This window comes from Leucopleurus acutus, assembly GCF_964270905.1.
Source record: "Leucopleurus acutus genome assembly, chromosome: 1".
NCBI lineage: Eukaryota > Metazoa > Chordata > Mammalia > Artiodactyla > Delphinidae > Leucopleurus > Leucopleurus acutus.
The window spans coordinates 100,512,562-100,538,880 of record NC_139142.1 but is presented as its reverse complement, the minus strand read 5'-3'; positions in this window follow the sequence as shown (position 1 = coordinate 100,538,880).

Below are 26,319 nucleotides of genomic sequence, written 5' to 3'. Positions count from 1 at the left end.
AAGAATCTTAAAACCTTTGAATTTATATGTCTCCGAAAGAGAATCAAGCGTGTGTACAGCGGCATAAACGCAGCAGTGATAGGATTGGTGAGGTTCGGTGAGCAAATGCAGACCCTTTGAAGTCATATTGCATGGTACCCATTCCATGGGTCTCAACTCTCCAGGTTTAAGGGATTCTTCCTTCAGCTAAAACATGCATGTGGAACGGAGTGTATGATCCACCGTGTGATCGGGAAACGTGTTCAAATGTGTCTCAGTTTTCGTCCCCTGGTACTCGGGTGCAACATTCCAGACGCTTTACTAACACTCTCCCCACTTGGAGAGTCAGTGCCTTTAACCTCCTGTTTGGCCCAGTTTGCAATTTCTTCGGAAGATGAACAGGAATAAGGAGAAGCAATGGGAGACTATCTGTAGGTGTCTGGACGTGCAAATTTAACTCTCATTTCCCACCAGGAAGATAAATGAACCAAAGGCTCCGCGTGCCATGCTGGAACTAGATTAGGGCCTGAGGAGATCCTGCGGTGTTGCGGCCAGCTCACAAGAAAGCGAGTTGAAGAAAGGAGCTCAGGGGCACTGTAATTCAGAAACCTGTGGAGTTATAAATGACAGCTATCATCCAAAATTATACTGAAGTAAGGCTGCGAAGAGGACTTGAATGCGGGGCAGAATTGCTGGAAACTGATTTCAGAACGTACACGGGAGTAGCTCTTAAAGCATAGGAAAAGAGACAGAACTTGGAAAATAATGCACTTGGCAAAAAAGGGCATATGTGTTTTATCCAGAGCTCTCATACCTGAGGGGAGGAGATTCCCAGCAGGCTCCAACTGCCACCTGAGGGCTCACATTGCCAAGGCAACGTGAGCATGCCAGGCAGGAGTTACCTCACAGCAGAGGTCCCACCTCACAGAAGGGTGAGAAACCCAGCCAACATCAGACTCTCACTAGAGGGCCCACATCACCAAGGGGATGGGAACCAGGCAGGAGTGTCTTCACATCAGTGGGGCCACATCATCAAAAGCTGAGGTACTCAGCACATGTGTCCTCAAACCAGAGGACCCACATCACCAAGGACCTCGGAGTGAGGCAGGCAGGAGTAGTCTCACAACACTGGGCCCATAGAATAAAAAAGTGAGGAATCCAGCAGTTGGAACCTCCCAGCAGGCGGCCCAGAGCACCGAGGCCATGGGATCCAGGCCACAGTGAACTCACAGAAGAGGGCCCATGTCATGAAACTGAGCAACCCAGCCATTGGGACCTCAGAGCAGGAGGCCCACATCCCCATGGGGATGGAATTCTGGTAGGAGTGTCCTCGCACCACTGAGAACGTATCAGAAAATTTTGGGCGACCAGCAGTTAGGGCCTGACGCCAGAGGACCCTCATCACCAAGGGAAGGAGGCTCCCAGCAGGCTCCAACTGCCACTAGAGGGCTGACGTCGCCAAGGCGATGTGTGCCAACCAGGCACGAATGACCTCACAGCAGAGGGCCCACCTCAGAGAAGTGTGACGAACCCAGTCAGGATCAGACTCGCACCAGAGGGCCCACATCACCAAATGGATTGGAACCAGGCAGGAGTGTCCTCACATGAGTAGGGCCACATCATCTAAAGGTGAGGAACCCAGAACATGTGGCTTCAAACCATAGGACACCCATCACCAAGGGGCTGGGAGTGAGGCAGGCAGGAGGAGCCTCATAACAGAGGGCCCAAAAATAAGAAAGGTGAGGAATCCAGCAGTTGGAACCTCCCAGCAGGCGGCCCAGAGCACAGAGGCTAGAGGATCCAGGCCAGAGTGAACTAACACCAGACAGCCCACATCATGAAACTGTGAGCAACCCAGACATTGGGACCTCAGAGCAGAAGGCCCACATCCCCATGGTGATGGGAACATGACAGGAGTGTCCTGGCATCACTGGGCTCACATCAGAAAACGTGGGGTGCTCAGAAGTTAGGGCCTGACGCTAGAGGGCACTCATCACCGAGAGGAGGAGGCTCCCAGCAGGCTCCAGCTGCCACCAGAGGGCCAACGTCGCCAAGGTGATGTGTGCCAGCCTGGCAGGAGTGACCTCACAGCAGAGGGCCCACCTCACAGAAGGGTGAGGAACACAGCCAGGATCAGACTCTCACCAGAGGGCCCACATCACCAAGGGGATGGGAACCAGGCAGGAGTGTCCCCACACCAGTGGGACAACATCATCGAAAGGTGAGGATCCCAGCACATGTGTCCTCAAACCAGAGGAACCACATCACCAAGGGGTTCGGAATGAGGCTGGCAGGACTGGCCTCACAACACAGGGTCCATAGAATATAAAAGTTGAGGAATCCAGCAGTTGGAACCTCCCAGCAAGTGGCCCAGAGCACCGAGGCTATGGGATCCAGGCCGCAGTGAACTCACAGCAGAGGGCCCACATCATGAACCTGTGAGCAGCCCAGCTGTTGGGACCTCAGAACAGAAGGCCCACATCCCCATTGGGATGGGAACCTGGCAGGAGTGGCTTTGCACCACTTAGCACATATCAGAAAATGTTAGGAGCCCAGCAGTTAGGGCCTGATGCCAGGGGGCCCTCATAACTGAGGGGAGGAGACTCCCAGCAGGTTCCAACTGCCAACAGAGGGCCCACGTCTACAAGGTGGCATGCGCCAGCCAGGCAGTAGTGACCTCACAGCAGAGGGCCTATCTCACAGAAGGGTGAGGAACCGAGGCAGGATGAGACTCTCACCAGAGGGCCCACAACACCAAGGGGATGGGAACCAGTCAGGACTGTCCTCCCACCAGTGGGGCCACATCATCGAAAGGTGAGGAACCCAGCACATGTGGCCTCATATCAGAGGACATACATCACAAAGGGGATGGGAGTGAGGCAGGTAGGAGTAGCCTAAAAACAGAGGGCCCAAAGAATAAAAAAAGTGAGGAATCCAGCATTTGGAACCTCCCAGCAGGCGGCCGAGAGCACAGAAGCTATGGGATGCAGGCAGGAGTGAACTAACAGCAGAGAGCCCACATCATGAAACTGTGAGCAACCCAGGCATTGGGACCTCAGAGCAGAAAGCCCACATCCCCATGGGGATGGGAACCTGACAGGAGTGTCCTGGCATCACTGGGCTCACATCAGAAAACGTGGGGAGCCCAGCAGTTAGAGCCTGATGCTAGAGGGCCGTCATCACCGAGGGCAGGAGGCTCCCAGCAGGTTCCATGTGCCAACAGAGGGCCCACATCGCCAAGGTGATGTGTGCAAGTCAGGCAGGATTGACCTCACAGCAGAGGGCCTACCTCACAGAAGAGTGAGGAACCCAGCCAGGATAAGACCGTCACCAGAAGGCCCACATCACCAAGGGGATGGGAACCAGGCAGGAGTGTCCTCACACCAGTGGGGCCACATCATTGAAAGTTGCCTAACCCAGCACATGTGGCCTCAAACCAGAAGACCCACATCACGAAGGGGTTGCGAGTGAGGCAGGCAGGAGGAGCATCACAACACAGGACCCATAGAATACAAAAGTTGAGGAATCGAGCAGTGGGAAGCTCCCAGCAGGCAGCCAAGACCACAGAGGCTATGGGATCCAGGCCACAGTGAACTAACACCAGAGAGCCCACATCATGAAATTGTGATCAACCCAGCCGTTGGAACCTCAGAGCAGAAGGCCCACATCCCCATGGGGATGGGAACCTAAGAGGAGTGCTTGAGCAACACTGGGCTCACTAAGAAAAGTTGGGGAGCCCAGCAGTTAGGGCCTGACGTCAGAGGGCCCTCATCACAGAGCTGAGGAGGCTCCCAGCAGGGTCCAATTGCCACCAGAGGGCTCATGTCAACAAGGCGAGGTGAGCAACCCAGGCAAGAGTTACCTGATAGTAGAGGGCCCACCTCACAGATGGGTGAGGAACCCAGCCAGGATCAGACTCTCACCAGAGGGCCCACATCACAAAGGGGATGGGACCCAGTCAGGATTATCCTCACACCAGTGGGGCCTCATCATCTTAAGGTGAGGAACCCAGCACATGTGTCCTCAAACCAGAGGACCCACATCACCAAGGGCCTTGGAGTGAGGCAGGCAGGAGTAGCCTCACAACACAGGGCACATAATATAAAAAACGTGAGGATTCCAGCATTTAGACCTTCCAGCAGGCGGCCCAGAACACCGAGGCTATGGGATCCAGGCCACAGTGAACTCACAGCAGAGGGCCCACATCACAAAACTGTGAGCAACCCAGGAGTTGAGACCTCAGCGCAGAAGGACCACATCCCCATGGGAATGGGAACCTGGCTGGAGTGTCCTCGCACCACTGGGCGCACATCAGAAAATGTGGGGAGCCCACCATTTAGGGCCTGACGCCAGAGGGCCGTCATCACCGAGAGGAGGAGGTGCCCTGCACGCTCCAACTGCCACCAGAGGGCTCACGTCTCCAAGGTGACGTGTGCCAGCCAGGCAGGAGTGACCTCACAGCAGAGGGCCTACCTCACAGAACGTTGAGGAACCCAGCCAGGATTAGACTCTCGCCAGAGGGCCCACCTCACCAAGGGGATGGGAACCAGGCAGGAGTGTCCTCACACGAGTGGGGTCACATCATCGAAAGGTGAGGAACGCAGCACATGTGGCCTCAAGCCATAGGACAGTCATCACCAAGGGGCTGGCAGTGAGGCAGGCAGGAGGAGCCTCACAACAGAGGGCACATAGAATAAAAAAGTTGAGGAATCCAGCAGTTGGAACCTCCCAGCAGGTGGCTCAGAGCACCGATGATAAGGGATCCTTGCCGGAGTGAACTCACAGCAGAGGGCCCACATCATGGTACTGTGAGCAAGCCAGCCGTTTTGACCTCAGAGCAGAAGGCCCATATCGCCATGGGGATGGGAACCTGGCAAGAGTCTCCTCACTCACTTGGCGCACATCAGAAAATGTGGGGAGCCCAGCAGTTATGGCCTAAGGCAAGAGGGCCCTCATCACCGAGGGGAGGAGGATCCCAGCACACTCCAACTGCCACCAGAGGGCCCACGTCGCCAAGGTGACGTGTGCCAGACAGGCATGATTGACCTCACAGCAGAGGGCCCACCTCACAGAAGGGTGAGGAACCCAGCCAGGATCAGACTCTCACCTGAGGGCCCACATCAGCAAGGGGATGGGAACCAGTCAGGACTGTCTTCCCTCCAGTGGGGTCACATCATCGAAAGGTGCGGAACCCAGCACATGTGGCCTCAAATCAGAGGACACATATCACAAAGGGAACGGGAGTGAGGCAGGCAGGAGTAGCCTAAAAACAGAGGGCCCAAAGAATAAGAAAGGTGAGGAATCCAGCAGTTGGAACCTCCCAGCAGGCGGTCCAGAGCACAGAAGCTATGGGATGCAGGCAGGAGTGAACTAACAGCAGAGAGCCCACATCATGAAACTGTGAGCAACCCAGGCTTTGGGACCTCAGAGCAGAAGGCCCACACCCCAATGGGGATGTGAACCTGGCTGGAGTGTCCTCGCACCACTGGGCACACATCACAAAATGTGGGGAGCCCAGCAGTTAGGGCCTGATGCCAGAGGGCCCTCATCACCGAGGAGAGGAGGCTCCCAGCAGGCTCCAAGTGCCACCAGAGGGCTCATGTCCACAAGGCGAGGTGAGCAAGCCAGGCAAGAGTGACCTCACATCAGACGGCCTACCTCACAGATGGGTGAGGAACCCAGCCAGGATCAGACTCTCAACAGAGGGCCCACATCACCAAGGGGATGTGAACCAGGCAGGAGTCTCCTAAGACCATTGGTCCCACATCATCGAAAGGTGAGGAACCCAGCACATGTGGCCTCAAACCAGATGACACACATCACGAAGGGGCTGGGAGTGAGGCAGGCAGGAGGATCCTCACAACAGAGGGCCCAAAAATTTAAAAAAGTGAGGAATCCAGCAGTTGGAACCTCCCAGCAGGCGGCCAAGAGCACAGAGGCTATGGGATCCAGGCTTCTGTGAACTAACACCAGAGAGCCCACATCATGAAAATGTGAACAACCCAGCCGTTGGGACCTCAGAGCAGAAGGCCCACATCCCCATGGAGATGGGATCCTAAGAGGAGTGCCAAAGCATCACTGGGCTCACTAAGAAAAGTTGGTGAGCCCAGCAGTCAGGGCCTGATGCAAGAGGGCCCTCATCACCGGGGGGAAGAGATTCCCAGCACGCTCCAACTGCCACCACACGGCTGACTTCACCAAGGCAATGTGTGCCAGCCATGCAGGAGTGACCTATCAGCAGAGGGTCTCCCTCACAGGTGGGTGAGGAACAAAGCCAGGAACAGACTCTCACCAGGGGGTCCACATAACCACGTGGATGAGAACCAAGCAGGAGTGTCCTCACACTAGTGGGGCCACATCATCGAAAGGTGAGGAACCCAGCAAAAGTGGCCACAAACCAGAGGACCCACATCACCAAGGGGTTGAGAGTGAGGTAGGTGTCTGGACGGGCATATTTAACACTCATTTCCCACCAGGAAGAGGAATTAACCAAAGGCTCAGCGTGCCCTGCCAGAAGCAGATTAGGGCCTGAAGCAGTCTTGCGGGTTTGCGGCCAGCTCACAAGAAAGCGAGTTGAAGAAAGGAGCTCAGGGGCCCTGTAATTCACAAACCTGCAGAGTTATAAATGACAGATAACGTCCAAAAATATATTGAAGTAAGGCTGCGAAGAGGACTTGAAAGCGGGGCAGAATTGCAGGAAACCGATTTCAGGAGGTAGACTGGATTTGCATTTAAAGCATAGGAAAAGAGGCAGAACATCGACAATGATGCACTTGGCAACAAAGGGCGTATGAGTTTGTTCCTGAATATATTCAGGAAAAAACACATACGCCCTTTTTGGCAAACCAAGCAAGCTTGCAATGGAAATCCGAACTACTATGAAGTGTCACTTCCCCCCGGTCTAAAGGGCCATCTGAGAAAAGTGTAAAATCCAGAAAGGCAAGACAGGCCATGGGGAAAAAGGAGCCTTGTTATGCTGATGGGCGGGATGTACATTGCCAACAGCCACTCTGGAGAAGTGTATGGTGTTTCCTGATACATCTGAAAAACAAAGCAACAGAGTCTAGGGCATTTCCACTTATGGTCCTATAGCTTAGGGAAATTAAAATCAAAAAGACACAGCCACCCCAAAATTTACAATGGCTCTGTTTACAGGAGCCTCTTCTACAGTACAAGTTAAATATCCCAGAGAACAAATAATTGATAAAGAAGTTGCGGTACTTATGTACAACAGAATACCACTCAGCAATGAAATCTGTGTCACCAGGCCTGTACCAGCATAATGAGTGGATTGAGGCATGATGATTCTAAGTGAAATAAGTCACACAGAAAAAGAAACATCATAAGGTATCACTAATGCACGGAATGTAAACTTGGCTACACATGAACTGAATTACAAAACAGAACAGGGTCTCAAGTTTAGAAAACCAACTTATGCTTGCTTAAGGGGAAAGGTGAGTTGGGGTGCTGCATAAAACCAGAGTTTGAAATTAGCACAGATACCGTTCCATAAGCCAAATACGTAATAGACAAGACCTACCCCTTGCTCAACGAAATGGACTCAACAATGAGGTATCACCTCACACCTGTTAGAATGGGCATCATCTGAAAATCTACAAACAACCAATGCTGGAAAGGGTGTGGAGAAAAGGAAGCCTCTTCCACTATTGTTGGGAATATAAATTGATACAGTCACTATGGAGAACAATATGGAGTTTCTTAAGAAACTAATAATAGAATTACCATATGATACAGCAATCCCAGGACTGGACATATACCCAGACAAAACCATAAATCAAAAAGAGACATTCACCGCAATGTTCATTGCATCACTATTTACAATATCGAGGTAATGGAAGCAACCTAAATGCCCACAGACAGACGAATGCATAAAGATGTGGTACATATATAAAATGGAATATTACTAAGCCATGAAAGGAATGAAATTGGGTCATTTGTAGAGACGTCGATGGATCTAGAGACTGTCATACAGAGTGAAGTAAGTCAGAAAGAGAAAAACAAATCTTGTATATTCATGCATATATGTGGAACCTAGAAAAACTGTACAGATTAACCGTTTTGCAAGGCATAAATAGAGCAACAGATGTAGACAACAATCGTATGGACAACAAGCGGGGAAAGCTCTTGGAGGGGTGGTGGTGGGAGGAGTTGAGAGATTGGGATTGGCATGTAAACATTTATATGTATAAAATAGATAACCAATGAGAACCTGCTGTATAAAAATATAAAATAAAATTCAAAATTAAAAAGAAATAAAATTTAAAAAATAAAACAGAAAAAACAATTATTCCCTTCACATACATGTATTTATATGAATAAATTATTTCCATGCTTATATCTGTAAATACAAAAAAGAGGAATAAAATCTACCTTGAACCAAAAACGAAAAAGAGAAAAAAAAAAACAGAACCCACCAGTTACTCAGAGGAAAACCGTATCAGGGCACTTGCTCCAGTTGTAAACAATTCTGAAGTTGGTCAGTGGTGGGGAATCGTCTCCCATTCAGCCAGCAGCCCCCACACAACAAGCGTCCTCATTGCAAAGCTGGGGCACCGTGCCGAGGCATCTGTGAGTAAACGTGAGCTGAACCCCAGGCCAGTTGCTGCTGAACTGTTCCCGCCCTTCCCAGGTAAAACACCTGAATATATACAAGGACTTGAAAGCCTAGAGGAAGGGCCATGGAGCCACACGAGTGACAGCATGCCAGCTGACTTGGTGCCTGCAGGCCAGCCAGGATGGTCCTGGCCCTGGGTGCTCTTCTGGAAGATTTCCATTTCCCTGCCTGAGATACCCGTCCTGTCCCTGCCCCCACTGCTTTTTTCCTTCCTCACCTCTGCCCAGGGAGAAATTCCAGCAGCAGGTATGGGTGACACATCCTCTTCTTTAGCAGGTGGCAGCCTGGCAACTGCTGCAGAAAGTCCAGCAGAGCCCCACTCACACTGGGCCACCCACAAAGCCGTGGCCTCTCACTCCCTCCCACCAGCCCAGCCCCGAGACTGCTGACAGGGCAGAGAAAATGGCGTCAGGCACAGCTGCAGGGGCTTTTGCTGCCTGGAGTGGTATTTATATTGATCTCAACCCAGGCACACCTGGGGAGGGCTGGCCGGCATGGTAAGGCTGCCCAGGTCAGCCAATCATCACCCCTCAGGGGCTCACAGTTGCAGAAAATGGAACTTGCTGAACCGGCCAGGTCCAAGGAACAGGTGTGGGCTCCTGAGAGTCAGGATAGACAAGGGGCTGCAGCTTTGGCTTGTTTTCTAATCATTTTATCTGGCCCATGAGTGGGAGACAACTTCAAGAAAACCCTCTCCTAATGAGAGGAACCCAGGAGTCAGGGAGAGGAGGGGTGGGTGGTGGTTGGAGACAGAGGCCTGGTGCCCTGGGTGCAGTGGAAGTCTCTGGAAGACCAGGTGGAGGGAGGCCACACAGAGTGATGCCCAGGGTCACAGACCTGTCGGAGCTGCTGTTTGTTAGTTCAAGTCCTGCTCTGAGGTGCTCTGTGTCAGCTCTGAGCGACAGGTGAGCTGGGGGTGCTCTTCAATGAGGGCTATGTGCACGGTTCCTGTGTGCCCAGCCCTGCCACGGTACCTGCAAGGGTAGCTCTGTATCCTGGGAGGGGCCTGACCATGAGAGCCCCGTGGGCTGGGTTGGGGGTGGGGTACCTGCCCAGGAGAGCTCCATATCCTGGGATTGGCCTGACCACGAGAGCCCCATGGGCTGCTGGGGACCTGGTAAAGGATGTCAGGACAGTCAGTGAAGCCACCGAGGATATACCTCCAGTTGCTCCTGATCCCTACACCCTGCTGGTCATTCTACCAACCACCAGGACATGGTATTCTGTATTAGTCTTCAATGATGCCTTCTTTTGTATTCCATTAGTCCCAGAGTCACAAGAAATTTTGGCTTGTGAGTGGCAGGACTCAACATACAACTAAAACAATACTTCCGGGCCGTCTTGCCCCAAGGGTTCAAAAATTCCCACACCATCTTTGGGGAAAGCTTAGCTAACGACCGAAAAGTTCTACCTCTGGAAAAGGAAACCCTCCTTCAATATGCAGACGACATTCTGATCGCCAGCCCTACTAAGGAGGCCTCTGAACTACCAAGCCAATAAAGGATAGAAGTTGTCCAAGAAAAAGCTCAAATATCACAGACTGCAGTGACCTGCCTGGGCTTCATTCTCACACAAGGTCAGAGAAGCCCATCCCAGGAAAGGGAAGAAACCATTTGCAGCCTTACCCCTTTCAAAAACTAGAAGACAGCTTAGGGGTTCCTGGGGAGGCCAGGGTTTGCTGCTTCTGGATCCCTAACTACAGTCTACTAGCTGGGCCTCTATATGAAACACTGAAAGGAAAAGATGATGATCCTTTTGAACAGAATCCAGAAGTGGCCTTTCAAGAATGGAAAGAGCAGTCAATTCAGACCCTTGCCCTGGAACTCCCTAATTGAGCTAAACCCTTTGACCTTTCCATTCCTGGTGAAAGGTGAATCGCCATTGGAGAATTAGTGCAAAAACTGGGACCACTTGAAATGGAACAACGCAAGAATGCCATCCAGGTAGGATAAACTACAGTCACCAAGGGGCTTGGCCCACTGCCACATCTGGCCAAGATACTGGCGGTATCTAAAAACCTGGAAATCAGCAGCCCAAAAGGCCACCTCCCTCCTAAGGGAAAAGGACCCCACGTGGTGATCCTAATCACCAACCATGCCCTGAAGTTGCAGGGTTCGCTCCGTGGGCACACCGACCTCGAGTGAGGAGGCCCTCCAACTCCAACATCCAGAGAGATAACCGGGGGCAACAGGGCACCATGACGACTCGTGTGAACATCACTTGACCTGGAGTTTCTCTCATAAAACAACAATAGTGTGTCCCGAAGGAGTAGACTACTGCTTGCAGGACTTCCTGCACCCGGGGGGGAGCTAATAATCTTGGCGGGGGAACCGTATATCACACCGTCACCATAGAAAAGCCTACAGACACCGTGATGATGGTGGCCAATAAGACCGGCTGGACTCCTGTTTACTTCAAAAGGCTGTTGACTCAGTGGCCATCATGGTCCTTGATCACCACTGACCCTGGACTGTCTGGGAGTTGAGCGGGCAGGGCTCTGACACCTGGTGCTGTTTTTACGTTAATTCAGGGGCCTAATTGAAGAAAGAGCAGACTACTGGTCAGAGCATCTAGGCTGGCAGAAACGGTCAGCCTAAGGTGGCCGAACAAATGTGGGGCGGGGTGAAACCGGACCCCACAGCGTCTCTGCACATCTCTTTCCTGGACCCTTAAAGGTCATTAGAATCTATAACACTTCCAATGCTGGTGCTCAGGCGGACGAGCAGGGAGGCAGGGGTCCTGGGGCCAATCAACGTCACCTGGAGGCTGCTGGGGAGAAGTTCTGACCCTCGTCCCCTGGTATGAGGGCTCCCAACTCAGCACTCAGCAGTTACAGAAGAAGGGTCTGCACCCTCAGCACTCCAAGAATGAGGAACGGGACAAAAGGCAGAGGAGGGGTTTGTCCCCAGCAAAGCCCATTAAAAATCCCTGGGAGATAAAAATAGAATGTGGGCAATAAAGTCAAGTCTGACCTTTTTTATCCTTTGTGCTTTGTCTAATTTCACGTGCTCCTAGGGTCCCGCATGCAGAGGTTCCACACCCGGCACTTCAGACCAGATTTCCTGGTGCAGAATGGCTGGGTCGACACCTCAGCTCCTGGGGCCCAGTGCAGACTCCGAGATATAGAGCCTGAGCTGCAGCCAACCCGGCCCTTGAGAGCTCCGCCCCCTCCCTCCCACTGACTCTGACAGGATCTCTACACAGCAGCCCAGCCCACAGCCCACGGGGTAGTGCATGCTCTCACCTCTCCATTCTCTGATGAAAATATAAAGTTTCCTTTGCTTGGGAACCAAACTCAGTCTCGATCTGTTGGCCCCAATGACACTGGGCAGGGGGACCCTTGTTGGGGTCCACTCTGGAGGATCAGTAACAGAAATTGAGACTATTGTAACTTCAGTGAACAGATGTGTGAGCCAAACTGTAGTTAACATAGAACAGTTTATAAGGCTCGGGTAAAATAAGATGTTTCTAACACTTCCATTTGATATTTCCATCACTTTATTATAAGCAAGTTCAGTGAAAAGGTTTGTCTTATTTGTCAGGTCAATATTAGAGAAATGAAGTGATTTCTTTCCAAGGATGTACATCTAATAATCTTGGTTAAAGCTTCAATCTTGTTTTAAATGCTTTTCCATTGAAAATGATACCTCTCTTTCAGCTCCCCCATTTCTGAGAAGTATAAAATCTTATAATTTATTATTACCAAAGGGGAAAGGTGGGAGGAGGGATAAATTAACAGTTTGGAATTAACACATACACACTGCTATGTATAAAATAGATCATCAACAAGGAACTACTGTATAGCACAGGGAACTACACTCAATATTGTGCAATAACCTATAAGGGGAAATAATCGGAAAAAGAATAGATATTTTTATTGACATCATCTATCAATGACAGTTAAAGTGTAACCTAAGGGAAGCCGGTGGTGAGTGCTTCTGACCCTGAAGACTTCAGTCATCTAAAGTTTGGACTCTGCCTACTTCCCAAGGCCCTTAATGAACATATGTGTAGCCGTAGCTTAAAAAACTCCCCAGTTTGGGTTTCGGGGAGACACTGATTTTGAAAAAGCCCTGGTGTTCTCCTTACATGAATGGGACTCTTCCTACTGCTAAAACATGTCTGTCACATCCAGAGGATGGTATACCGTCTGATCGGGAAGAGTTTGGAAAAGGCATCTCATCTCCTCATCTCCTGGTGCTCGGGTTCACCCCTCCAGCGTCTTTACTAACAGTCTCCCCACTTGGAGATGTCAACACTGTCAATATCCTGTTGCGTACAGTTTGGAATTTGTCCAGAGGATGAAGCGGAAGGATGAGGAACAATGAGAGACAAGTCCTAGGTGTTCAGACAGGCACATGTCACTCTAATTTCCAATCAGGAAGATGAATTGACCAAAGGCTAGGGTTGCCCATGGAAACAGTATAGGGCTTGAGGAAATCCCACTGCTTTGTGGCCAGTTCCCATAAACACAAGTTGAACAATGGAACTCAGGGGCAGTAAAATTCACGAAACTGCAGAGTTGAAAATATCTATCACTGAAAAATGTCTTGAGGGAAGTCAGAGAAAAGGATTGGCAAGCAAGGGAGAATGGCAGGAAAGGGATTTGAGGAGGTAGAAAGGACTCGCCATTAAGCACAAGAAAAGGGGCTGAACATTGCCGACATTGCAGTTGGCCAAAAAGGCTGTATGCGTTTTTTTCTGTATATATTCAAGAAAAGGGCATACGCTTTTTTAGCCAACCAAACAGGTGGGCACTGGAAATCAATACTACAAAAGATATCACTTCGCATCAGTCAGAAGAGCCATCCTCATAAAGTGTAAACGCCAGAAATGCAGGACAGGGCAAGGAGAAGAGGGAGCCCTGTGAGGCTTATAGTGGAAATGTATATTGCCAACGGCCATTCTGGAGAAGTGTATTGTGTTTACTAAAGCATCTAAAAAATGAGCTACAGAGCATAGGGCACTTGCACTCATGGGCGTATATCTTGGGAAAAACAAAAATCGAGAGGACACAGGCACCCCAATGTTTACTGCCTCTCTGTTTAAAAGATCCTCGACTAGGATATAACTTAAATGTCTCTGGAGGGAAAAAATGGATAGAGATGTGGTACTTATGTAGAGTGGAATATTACTCAGCCTGGAAATCAATGAAATATGGCCAGTTGTAACAACTCCGGAGGAGTTACGTATGATCATTCTAAGTGACATAAATATGTAGAAAACACGCGTAAGGCTGCCAAACGGGAAAGGTGGGGAGGGGTGAGGCATCATCCAGGAGGTTGAAATTAGCAAAGATACCATTCCAAATACCAAACTGATAATCAACAAGGCCTACACGGTAGCTAAAAGAACTGCACTCAGCACACTCAAGTCACCGGAAAAGAATATCTATGACTGGTAAGAATCTGAAAAAGAAATTATTGATGTCTCTCTGTACGTGAATCAAGTGGATGTACAGCAGCAAGAAACAGAGCTTTGAAAATCAGCTGTAAACAACATAGTAATAAATTGAAAAAAATAAACGACAGAGAGACAGAGAAAACCTCTTACAACTTTTCCTCAGGGACGGTGATGCAACATGGATTGAACACATCTAGACCCACAGCAGGATGAGACATAAGGCTGGAAACTGTTCGCGCTAAGAGAAATGTGAGGTTGGGTGAGGAAATGCACACCCTTTAAAGTAATACTACCTGGTACCCATTCAATGGGTCCCAAATCTGCAGGTTCAAGGAATCTTCCTACAGCTAAAACATGCATGGAAAACCCAGAGGACTGTACACCATGTGATCGGGAGATGTGTCTAAAATGCACCTCATTTATCCTCTCCTGGTGCTCCTGTTCATCATTCCAGCCACGTTACTTAGAATCTCCCCACTTAGAGAATCAGCACATTTAAACTTCTGTTTCACACATTTTGCAAATTGTGAGGAGGATGAACGGGAAGAGGGGGAACCAATGAGAGAATAGTTGTAGGGGTTTGGACGGGCACATGTCACTCTAATTTCCCATTAAGAATAAGAATTAAAAAAAGGCTCAGCCCGCCTCGCCGGAGCCAAAATAGGGCCTGAAGCAATCCTGCGGTTTTGAGGCCAGCTCACAAAAGAGCAACTTAAAAAATGGAGCTCAGGGTCACTGCAATTCACAAACCTGCAGAGTTATAAATGAAAACTAACGTCCAAAAATATGTTGAGGTAAGGCAAAGAAGAGGATCTGAATGCAAGACAGAATTGCAAGAAACAGATTTCAAGAGATAGATTGGACTCGCCTTTAAAGCACATGAAAAGCGGCAGAATTTCGACAATGATGCAGTTGGCCCAAAAGGGAGTATGCGTTTTTTCCTGAATATATCCAGGAAAAAACGCATACGCACTTTATGGGCAACCAAGCAAGCAAGCAATGCAAATGTGCACAACAAAGAAGTCTCATTTCCCACCGGTCAAAAGGGCCATCCGAAAAAATTGTAAAAACCAGAAATGCAGGACAGGCCATGGAGAACAGGGAGCCTTTATACGCTGATGGACAGTGTGTGAACTGCCGAGAGCCACTCTGGAGAAGTGTATGGTGGTTCCTAAATCATCTAAAAAACAGAGCGACAGAGCATAGGGCACTTCCAATCACGGGAGTATATCTAGGGAAGTCTAAAAATCAACAAGACACAAGCACACCACAGTTTAGGGCTACTCTGTTTACAAGAACCTCAACTTCAGTACACCTTAAATATCCCAGGAAAGAGAACAATGGATAAAGAAAATGTGGTACTTATGTACAATGGAATATCTCTTCACCATGAAATCAATGTAATAAGGCTAGTAGAAGGATAAAGAGTGGATTGAGGTCCGATAATACTACTTGAAATAAGTCAAACAGAAAAAGAAACATATCATAAGATATCACTTATAGAGGGAGGATAAATATGGCTGCACAAAAAATGAATTACAAAACAGAACAGTGTCTCACATTTAGAAAACACACTTATGTCAGCTTAAGGGGAAAGGAGAGGTGGGGTGATGCATAAAACCAGAGTTTGAAATTAGCACAGATACCGTTCAATAAACCAAATAGGTATCAGACAAGATCTACACCTTGCTCAATGAACTGGCCTCAACACACCCTATAAACCGCAGAGAAATATATCTGAGTAATAAGAATCTTAAAACCCATGTATTGATATATCTCCATAAGGGAATCAAGTGTGCACAGAGCGGCACAAACACAGCAGTGAAAATGAGCTAAACCCCATTATAGAAATAAATTTTAAAACCAAAACGCAGAAACAATGAAAGAGAGAAAAATTCTTACAAAATTCACTCAGGGGCTGTGATGCAACCTGGAATGACCACATATAAACCCACAGCTGGATAAGACATAAGGCTGGACACTTGGGGCTGAAAGGATTGGAGAGCTTTGGTGAGCAACTGCCGAAAGTTTAATGCAATACTTCATGCTACTTATTCCAAGGGTCCCAACACTCCAAGTTGAAGGGAATCTTCCTACAGCTAAACCATGCATGGGAAATCCAGCAGATGGTATACCATATGATCGGGAAAGGTTTCTAAAATGCACCTCATTTTCCTCTCCTGGGGCTCCGGATCAACATTCCAGCCACTTTACTAACAACATCTCCACATGGAGAGTCAATGCCTTTAAGTTCCGGTATCGCACAGTCTGCAGTTAGTGCGGAGGATGAATGGGAATAGGGGGAACCAGTGAGAAAATAGCTGTAGTGGTTTCAATGGGCACATGTCACTCTAATTTCAATTCAGGAAGAAGAATTAACTAAAGGCAGAGCAAGGCGCCCCAGAAGAAGAATAGGGCCTGAAGAAATCCTGTGGATATGAGGCAAGATCACAAAAATAAGAGCTGAAAAATGGAGCTAAGGGCCACTGCAATTCAAAAACCTGCAGAGTTATAAAGGCCAACTATTTTCCAAAAGTATATTGAAGTAAGGCTATGAAGAGGCACTGAGAGCAAGGCAGAACTGCAGGAAACCTATTTCAGGAGGTAGACTGGAATTGCACTGAAAACATATGAAAAGACTCAGAACGTCGACAATGATGCACTTGGCCAAAAAGGGCGTATGCGTTCTTTCCTGAATATATTCAGGAAGAAACGCATACGCCCTTTCTGGCCAACCAAGCAAGCTCGCAAAGGAAATCTGCACTACAATGAAGTCTCACTGCCCCCCGGTCAAAGGGCCTTCTGAAAAAAGAGTAAAATCCAGAAAGGCAGGACAGGCCATGGAGAAGTGGGAGCCTTGTTATGCTGATGGGCGAGATGTAAATTGCCAACAGCCACTCTGGAGAAGTGTATGGTGTTTCCTGAAACATCCAAAAAATTAAGCAACAGAGCCTAGGGCACTTCCACTTATGGTCCTATAGCTTAGGGAAATTAAAATCAAAAAGACACAGCCACCCCAAAGGTTGGGATGGCTCTGTTTACAAGAACCTCGTTTACGGTACAAGTTCAATATCGCAAAAAGCGAAAAATGGATAAAGAAGTTGTGGTACTTACGTACAATGCAATATCATTCAGCAATGAAATCTATGTCATCAGGCCCGTAGCAGCATAATGAGTGGATTCAGGTACGACGATTCTAAGTGAAATAAGTCACACAGAAAGAGAAACATCATAAGATATCACTACTACACGGAATGTAAACTTGGCTACACAGGAACTGAATTACAAAACAGAACAGCGTCTCAAATGTAGAAAACCAACTTATGCTTGCTTAAGGGGAAAGGTGAGTTGGGGTGCTGCATAAAACCAGAAATTGAAATTAGCAGATACCGTTCCATAAGACAAATATGTAATAGACAAGAGCTACTCCTTGCTCAACGAAGTGGACTCAACATCCCATATTAAAAGCCTAAGAATATACCTGACTAGTAAGAATCTTAAAACCTATGGATTTATATGTCTCCGAAAGAGAATCAAGCATGTGTACAGCGGCATAAATGCAGCAGTGATAGGATTGGTGAGGTTCGGTGAGCAAATGCAGACCCTTTGAAGTCATATTGCATGGTACCCATTCCATGGTCTCAACTCTCCAGGTTTAAGGGATTCTTCATTCAGCTAAAACATGTATGTGGAACCCAGAGTATGATCCACGGTGTGATCGGGAAACGTGTTCAAATGTGTCTCAGTTTTCGTCCCCTGCTACTCGGGTACAACATTCCAGACGCTTTACTAACACTCTGCCCACATGGAGAGTCAGTGCCTTTAACCTCCTGTTTGGCCCAGTTTGCAGTTTCTGTGGAAGATGAACAGGAAGATGGAGAACCAAGGAGAGACTAGCTGGAGGTGTCTGGAAGGGCAAATTTAACTCTCATTTCCCACCAGGAAGAGGAATTAACCAAAGGCTCAGCGTGCCATGCCGGAACCACACTAGGGACTGAAGCAATCCTGCGGTGTTGCGGCCAGCTCACAAAAAAGCGAGTTGAAGAAAGGAGCTCAGGGACACTGTAATTCACAACCCTACAGAGTTATAAATGACACTTATCGTCCAAAAATATATTGAAGTAAGGCTGCCAAGAGGACTTGAAAGCGGGGCAGAATTGCAGGAAACCGATTTCAGGAGGTAGACTGGAATTGCATGTAAAGCATAGGAAAAGAGGCAGAACGTCCACCATGATGCACTTGGCCAAAAAGGGTGTATGCGTTCTTTCCTGAATATATTCAGGAAAAAACGCATACACCCTTTTTGGCCAACCAAGCAAGCTTGCAAAGGAAATCTGCACTACAATGAAGTCTCACTGCCCCCCGGTCAAAAGGGCCATCTGAAAAAAGTGTAAAATCCAGAAAGGCAGGACAGGCCATGGAGAACTGGGAGCCTTGTTATGCTGATGGGCGGGATGTAAATTGCCAGCAGCCACTCTGGAGAAGTGTATGGTGTTTCCTGAAACATCCAAAAAACAAAGCAACAGAGCCTAGGGCACTTCCACTTATGGTCCTATAGCTTAGGGAAATTAAAATCAAAAAGACACAGCCACCCCAAGTTTGGGACGGCTCTGTTTACAAGAACGTCGTTTACGGTACAAGTTCAATATCACAGAAAGCGAAAAATGGATAAAGAAGTTGTGGTACTTACGTACAATGCAATATCACTCAGCAATGAAATCTATGTCATCAGGCCTGTAGCAGCATAATGACTGGATTCTGGTACGATGATTCTAAGTGAAATAAGTCACACAGAAAAAGAAACATCATAAGGTATCACTAATACATGGAATGTAAACTTGGCTACACAGGAACTGAATTACAAAACAGAACAGGGTCTCAAATGTAGAAAACCAACTTATGCTTGCTTAAGGGGAAAGGTGAGTTGGGGTGCTGCATAAAACCAGAGATTGAAATTAGCACAGATACCGTTCCATAAGCCAAATATGTAATAGACAAGAGCTACTCCTTGCTCAACGAAGTGGACTCAACACCCCATATTAAACGCCTAAGAATATACCTGACTAGTAAGAATCTTAAAACCTATGGATTTATATGTCTCCGAAAGAGAATCAAGCGTGTGTACAGCGGCATAAACGCAGCAGTGATAGGATTGGTGAGGTTCGGTGAGCAAATGAAGACCCTTTGAAGTCATATTGCATGGTACCCATTACATCGGTCTCAACTCTCTAGGTCTAAGGGATTCTTCCTTCAGCTAAAACATCCATGTGGAACCCAGAGTATGATCCACCGTGTGATCGGAAAACGTGTTCAAATGTGTCTCAGTTTTAGTCCCCTGGTACTCGGGTGCAACATTCCAGACGCTTTACTAACACTCTCCCCACTTGGAGAGTCAGTGCCTTTAACCTCCTGTTTGGCCCAGTTGCAATTTTTGTGGAAGATGAACAGGAATAGTGAGAACCAATGAGAGACTAGCTCGAGGTGTCTGGACAGGCAAAATTAACTGTCATTTCCCACCAGGAAGAGGAATTAACCAAAGGTTCAGCATGCCGTGCCAGAACCAAACTAGGGCCTGAAGCAATCATGCAGGGTTGCGGCCAGCTCACAAGAAAGCGAGTTGAAGAAAGGAGCTCAGGGGCACTGTAATTCACAAACCTGCAGAGTTATAAATGACAGGTATCGTCCAAAAATATATTGAAGTAAGGCTGCCAAGAGGAGTTGAAAGCGGGGCAGAATTGCAGGAAACCGATTTCAGGAGGTAGACTGGAATTGCATGTAAAGCATAGGAAAAGAGGCAGAACGTCCACAATGATGCACTTGGCCAAAAAGGGCGTATGCGTTTTTTCCTGAATATATTCAGGAAAAAACGCATACGCCCTTTTTGGCCAACCAAGCAAGCTTGCAAAGGAAATCTGCACTACAATGAAGTCTCACTGCCCCCCGGTCAAAAGGGCCATCTGAAAAAAGTGTAAAATCCAGAAAGGCAGGACAGGCCATGGAGAACTGGGAGCCTTGTTATGCTGATGGGCGTGATGTAAATTGCCAACAGCCACTCTGGAGAAGTGTATGGTGTTTCCTGAAACATCCAAAAAACAAAGCAACAGAGCCTAGGGCACTTCCACTTATGGTCCTATAGCTTAGGGAAATTAAAATCAAAAAGACACAGCCACCCTAAAGTTTGGGACGGCTCTGTTTGCAAGAACCTCGTTTACGGTACAAGTTCAATATCACAGAAAGCAAAAAATGGATAAAGAAGTTGTGGTACTTACGTACAATGCAATATCAGTCAGCAATGAAATCTATGTCATCAGGCCCGTAGCAGCATAATGAATGGATTCAGGTACGATGATTCTAAGTGAAATAAGTCACACAGAAAAAGAAACATCATAAGATATCACTAATACATGGAATGTAAACTTGGCTACACAAGAACTGAATTACAAAACCGAACAGAATGTCAAATGTAGAAAACCAACTTAGGCTTGCTTAAGGGGAAGGGTGAGTTGGGGTGCTGCATAAAACCAGAGATTGAAATTAGCACAGATACCGTTCCATAAGCCAAATATGTAATAGACAAGAGCTACTCCTTGCTCAACGAAGTGGACTCAACACCCCATATTAAACGCCTAAGAATATACCTGACTAGTAAGAATCTTAAAACCTTTGAATTTATGTCTCCGAAAGAGAATCAAGCGTGTGTACAGCGGCATAAACGCAGCAGTGATAGGATTGGTGAGGTTCGGTGAGCAAATGCAGACCCTTTGAAGTCATATTGCATGGTACCCATTCCATGGGTCTCAACTCTCCAGGTTTAAGGGATTCTTCCTTCAGCTAAAACATGCATGTGGAACACAGAGTATGATCCACCGTGTGATCGGGAAACGTGTTCAAATGTGTCTCAGTTTTCGTCCCCTGGTACTCGGGTGCAACACTCCAGACGCTTTACTAACACTCTCCCCACTTGGATAGTCAGTGCCTTTAACCTCCTGTATGGCCCAGTTTGCATTTTCTGCGGAAAATGTACAGGAATAGGGAGAACCAATGAGAAACTAGCTGGAGGTGTCTATACGGGCAAATTTAACTCTCATTTCCCACCAGGAAGAGGAATTAACCAAAGGCTCAGCGTGCCGTGCCAGATCCACACTAGGACCAGAAGCAATCCTTTGGTGTTGCAGCCAGCTCACAAGAAAGCGAGTTGAAGAAAGGAGCTCAGGGGCACTGTAATTCACAGACCTGCAGAGTTATAAATGACAGCTATCGTCCAAAAATATATTGAAGTAAGGCTGCCAAGAGGACTTGAAAGCGGGGCAGAATTGCAGGAAACCGATTTCAGGAGGTAGACGGGAATTGCATGTAAAGCATAGGAAAAGAGGCAGAACGTCCACAATGATGCACTTGGCCAAAAAGGGCGTATGTGTTCTTTCCTGAATATATTCAGGAAAAAACGCATATGCCCTTTTTGGCCAACCAAGCAGGCTTGCAAAGGAAATCTACACTACAATGAAGTCTCACTGCCCCCCGGTCAAAAGGGCCATCTGAAAAAAGTGTAATATCCAGAAAGGCAGGACAGGCCATGGAGAACTGGGAGCCTTGTTATGCTGATGGGCGGGATGTAAATTGCCAACAGCCACTCTGGAGAAGTGTATGGTGTTTCCTGAAACATCTAAAAAACAAAGCAACAGAGCCTAGGGCACTTCCACTTATGGTCCTATAGCTTAGGGAAATTAAAATCAAAAAGACACAGCCTCCCCAAACTTTGGGACGGCTCTGTTTACAAGAATCTCGTTTACAGTACAAGTTCAATATCACAGAAAGCGAAAAATGGATACAGAAGTTGTGGTACTTACGTACAATGAAATATCACTCAGCAATGAAATCTATGTCATCAGGCCCGTAGCAGCATAATGAGTGGATTCAGGTATGATGATTCTAAGTGAAATAAGTCACACAGAAAAAGAAACACCATAAGATATCACTACTACACGGAAGGTAAACTTGGCTACACAAGAACTGAATTACAAAACAGAACAGGGTCTCAAATGTAGAAAACCAACTTATGCTTGCTTGAGGGGAAAGGTGAGTTGAGGTGCTGCATGAAACCAGAGATTGAAATTAGCACAGATACCGTTCCATAAGCCAAATATGTAATAGACAAGAGCTACTCCTTGCTCAACGAAGTGGACTCAACACCCCATATTAAACGCCTAAGAATATACCTGACTAGTAAGAATATTAAAACCTACGGATTTATATGTCTCCGAAAGAGAATCAAGCGTGTGTACAGCAGCATAAACGCAGCAGTGATAGGATTGGTGAGGTTCGGTGAGCAAATGCAGACCCTTTGAAGTCATATTGCATGGTACCCATTCCATGGGTCTCAACTCTCCAAGTTTAAGGGATTCTTCCTTCAGCTAAAACATGCATGTGGAACACAGAGTATGATCCACCGTATGATCAGGAAACGTCTTCAAATGTGTCTCAGTTTTCGTCCCCTGGTACTCGGGTGCAACACTCCAGACGCTTTACTAACACTCTCTCCACTTGGAGAGTCAGTGCCTTTAACCTCCTGTATGGCCCAGTTTGCAATTTCTGCGGAAAATGTACAGGAATAGGGAGAACCAATGATAAACTAGCTGGAGGTGTCTGGACGGGCAAATTTAACTCTCATTTCCCACCAGGAAGAGGAATTAACCAAAGGCTCAGTGTGCCGTGCCGGATCCACACTAGGGCCTGAAGCAATCCAGCGGTGTTGCGGCCAGCTCACAAAAAAGCGAGTTGAAGAAAGGAGATCAGGGACACTGTAATTCACAAACCTGCAGAGTTATAAATGACAGCTATCGTCCAAAAATATATTGAAGTAAGGCTGCCAAGAGGACTTGAAAGTGGTGCAGAATTGCACGAAACCGATTTCAGGAGGTAGACTGGAATTGCATGTAAAGCATAGGAAAAGAGGCAGAACGTCCACAACGATGCACTTGGCCAAAAAGGGCGTATGCGTTTTTTCCTGAATATATTCAGGAAAAAACGCATATGCCCTTTTTGGCCAACCAAGCAAGCTTGCAAAGGAAATCTGCACTACAATGAAGTCTCACTGCCGCCCAGTCAAAAGGGCCATCTGAAAAATGTGTAAAATCCAGAAAGGCAGGACAGGCCATGGAGAACTGGGAGCCTTATAATGCTGATGGGCGGGATGTAAATTGCCAACAGCCACTCTGGAGAAGTGTATGGTGTTTCCTGAAACATCTAAAAAACAAAGCAACAGAGCCTAGGGCACTTCCACTTATGGTCCTATAGCTTAGGGAAATTAAAATCAAAAAGACACAGCCACCCCAAAGTTTGGGACGGCTCTGTTTACAAGAACCTCGTTTATGGTACAAGTTCAATATCACAGAAAGCGAAAAATGGATAAAGAATTTGTGGTACTTACGTACAATGCAATATCACTCAGCAATGAAATCTACGTCATCAGGCCCATAGCAGCATAATGAGTGGATTCAGGTACGATGATTCTAAGTGAAATAAGTCACACAGAAAAAGAAACATCATAAGATATCACCAATACACGGAATGTAAACTTGGCTACACAGGAACTGAATTACAAAACAGAACAGGGTCTCAAATGTAGAAAACCAACTTATGCTTGCTTAAGTGTAAAGGTGAGTTGGGGTGCTGCATGAAACCAGAGATTGAAATTAGCACAGATACCGTTCCATAAGCCAAATATGCAATAGACAAGAGCTACTCCTTGCTGAACGAAGTGGACTCAACACCCCATATTAAACGCCTAAGAATATACCTGACTAGAAATAATCTTAAAACCTACGGATTTATATGTCTCCGAAAGACAATCAAGCGTGTGTACAGCGGCATAAACGCAGCAGTGATAGGATTGGTGAGGTTCGGTGAGCAAATGCAGACCCTTTGAAGTCATATTGCATGGTACCCATTCCATGGGTCTCAACTCTCCAGGTTTAAGGGATTCTTCCTTCAGCTAAAACATGCATGTGGAACACAGAGTATGATCCACCGTGTGATCGGGAAATGTGTTCAAATGTGTCTCAGTTTTCGTCCCCTGGTACTCGGGTGCAACATTCCAGACGCTTTACTAACACTCTCCCCACTTGGAGAGTCAGTGCCTTTAACCTCCTGTATGGCCCAGTTTGCAATTTCTGCGGAAAATGTACAGGAATAGGGAGAACCAATGAGAAACTAGCTGGAGGTGTCTGGACGGGCAAATTTAACTCTCATTTCCGACCAGAAAGAGGAATTAACCAAAGGCTCAGCATGCCGTGCCGGAACCACACTAGGGCCTGAAGCAATCCTGCGGTGTTGCGGCCAGCTCACAAGAAAGCGAGTTGAAGAAAGGAGCTCAGGGGCACTGTAATTCACAAACCTGCAGAGTTATAAATGACAGCTATCGTCCAAAAATATATTGAAGTAAGGCTGCCAAGAGGACTTGAAAGCGGGGCAGAATTGCAGGAAACCGATTTCAGGAGGTAGACAGGAATTGCATGTAAATCATAGGAAAAGAGGCAGAACGTCCACAATGATGCACTTGGCCAAAAAGGGCGTATGCGTTTTTTCCTGAATATATTCAGGAAAAAACGCATACTGCCTTTTTGGCCAACCAAGCAAGCTTGCAAAGGAAATCTGCACTACAATGAAGTCTCACTGCCCCCCGGTCAAAAGGGCCATCTGAAATATGTGTAAAATCCAGAAAGGCAGGACAGGCCATGGAGAACTGGGAGCCTTGTTATGCTGGTGGGCGTGATGTAAATTGCCAACAGCCACTCTGGAGAAGTGTATGGTGTTTCCTGAAACATCTAAAAAACAAAGCAACAGAGCCTAGGGCACTTCCACTTATGGTCCTATAGCTTAGGGAAATTAAAATCAAAAAGACACAGCCACCCCAAAGTTTGGGCCGGCTCTGTTTACAAGAACCTCGTTTACGGTACAAGTTCAATATCACAGAAAGCGAAAAAGAGATAAAGAAGTTGTGGTACTTATGTACAATGCAATATCACTCAGCAATGAAATCTATGTCATCAGGCCCGTAGCAGCATAATGAGTGGATGCAGGTATGATGATTCTAAGTGAAATAAGTCACATAGAAAAAGAAACACCATAAGATATCACTACTACACGGAAGGTAAACTTGGCTACACAAGAACTGAATTACAAAACAGAACAGGGTCTCAAATGTAGAAAACCAACTTATGCTTGCTTAAGGGGAAAGGTGAGTTGGGGTGCTGCATGAAACCAGAGATTGAAATTAGCACAGATACCGTTCCATAAGCCAAATATGCAATAGACAAGAGCTACTCCTTGCTGAACGAAGTGGACTCAACACCCCATATTAAACGCCTAAGAATATACCTGACTAGAAATAATCTTAAAACCTACGGATTTATATGTCTCCGAAAGAGAATCAAGCGTGTGGACAGCGGCATAAACGCAGCAGTGATAGGATTCGTGAGGTTCGGTGAGCAAATGCAGACCCTTTGAAGTCATATTGCATAGTACCCATTCCATGGGTCTCAACTCTCCAGGTTTAAGGGATTCTTCCTTCAGATAAAACATGCATGTGGTACCCAGAGTATGATCCACCGTGTGATCGGGAAACGTGTTCAAATGTGTCTCGTTTTCGTCCCTGGTACTCGGGTGCAACATTCCAGATGCTTTACTAACACTCTCCCCACTTGGAGAGTCAGTGCCTTTAACCTCCTGTTTGGCCCAGTTTGTAATTTCTGTGGAAAATGAACAGGAATAGGGAGAACGAAAGAGAGACTAGCTGGAGGTGTCTGGACGGGCAAATTTAACTCTCATTTCCCACCAGGAAGAGGAATTAACCAAAGGCTCAACGTGCCGTGCCGGAACTACACTAGGGCCTGAAGCAATCCTGCGGTGTTGCGGCCAGCTCACAAGAAAGCGAGTTGAAGAAACGAGCTCAGGGGCACTGTAATTCACAAACCTGCAGAGTTATAAATGACAGCTATCGTCCAAAAATATATTGAAGTAAGGCTGCCAAGAGGACTTGAAAGCGGGGCAGAATTGCAGGAAATCGATTTCAGGAGGTACACTGGAATTGCATGTAAAGCATAGGAAAAGAGGCAGAACGTCCACAATGATGCACTTGGCCAAAAAGGGCGTATGCGTTTTTTCCTGAATATATTCAGGAAAAAACGCATACGTCCTTTTTGGCCAACCAAGCAAGCTAGCAAAGGAAATCTGCACTACAATGAAGTCTCACTGCCCCCCGGTCAAAAGGGCCATCTGAAAAAAGTGTAAAATCCAGAAAGGCA